Source organism: Sinocyclocheilus anshuiensis, unplaced genomic scaffold (assembly GCF_001515605.1).
Source record: "Sinocyclocheilus anshuiensis isolate Anshui unplaced genomic scaffold, SAMN03320099.WGS_v1.1 scaffold881, whole genome shotgun sequence".
Lineage (NCBI taxonomy): Eukaryota > Metazoa > Chordata > Actinopteri > Cypriniformes > Cyprinidae > Sinocyclocheilus > Sinocyclocheilus anshuiensis.
This window is the reverse complement of record NW_015558695.1, coordinates 333617-335121: the sequence shown is the minus strand read 5'-3', so window position 1 is coordinate 335121 and position 1505 is coordinate 333617.

Here is a 1505-nt window from a genome sequence, read left to right as displayed (position 1 = left end):
TATATACCTATGCATAAAGGCCTTTTGATAAAGGTAAATTCTGATATATTGATCTATAGCATATATTCCTTTCTTTACTTCACAATGCCAGTACATTTTTCTGCTTTTGAAAAGGTTATGGCTGACTAATATTAAATGTATTATAAACTGCAGTCACTAAATATTCAAATGAATTCCTGTGAGGTTTTATTTCCAAATGTTTGCATTTGAATGAGTTTATCTGTACAATTTGGTTGCTTGCTTGCTATCCTTGATTTCCTATTGTTGAAAGAATAGAATCAAGTTCTGCGAATCAGAGTCACAATGACAACATAAAGCAGGTTTAATGGTGAGCATGAGCTGAGGTCAGTTGGGGACAGGGCAATTGGACACAAGCTTATTGTTAATGTGAGCAGGGAATGTAAATCCAAGGCTAAGCATTATCTGATGTTTGTTTCGCTTTTAACCGACGTGACATGTTAATTAGTGAGGAAGAATAGCAGATATCCTGTATGAAGGCCTTGCTGTCATTTCGATTTCATCCTTTTTTTAATTATACCCTTTGTGATTCTCATCACTACTCCATGATTAAAGGAAAATACCTCTTTGGCTTTCTGCACCGGAGCCCTGATCTGCGTCTCCCGATGATGAGCTTCATGAGCTTGAGTAACAAGATAGTTTCAGAGGGGACTTGTGTGACTGATTGACTCACTTTAGGACAATTAAAATAAATTGACTTCTGATATTCTCAGGTGTCAATAAGCTCATTACCTGTGCATGCTGAGAGAGGAGATCCCAGACAACCTGTGGGCCTCACAGAAGAGAGTGGATGGCTGGAATATTATATTTAATATTAAATTAAAGACTCTGTATGACACAATGTGCAGAGAGCAGCAAAAAATAATTTGCCAAGATTCTGGGCCCACAACTCCTCTCTAAGATTTTCAATAGTATTGTGAAAATCCCTTTTTAAAAAGGGATACAGTAACTACACACTATCGTTCAAAACTTCAGTGAGATTTGTATTTATTTATTTATTTAGCATGGATGCATTAAAACGTGACTGTAAAGACATTTATAATGTTACAAAAGATTTATGCTTCAGATAAATGCTGTTATTTTGAACTTAGTATCAGTTTCACCTAAAAAAATTAAGCAGCACAATTGTTGTCCAACATGCCTGAGCCTCAAATCGTCTCGGTTACGTATGGTAACCCTCGTTCCCTGAAGGAGGGAACGGAGACGTCACGTCGGATGACCGACGAAATTGGGATCTCGCTTAGAGAGACCAATCTACTTCGAGTGTAAACTAAACGAGCCAATGCACATTGGCATGCGATTATTGCATCCAGCTGCCGCTGATCACAGCATGAGTATAAGTAGGCAGCAGATGCAGCGCATATTCAGGTTTTCGCTGAGGAGCCGAGCTGGTGACCCGGCCGCTCAGCGGTGCTACAGGAGCTGTGGCGACGGGACGTGACGTCTCCGTTCCCTCCTTCAGGGAACGAGGGTTACATACGTAACCG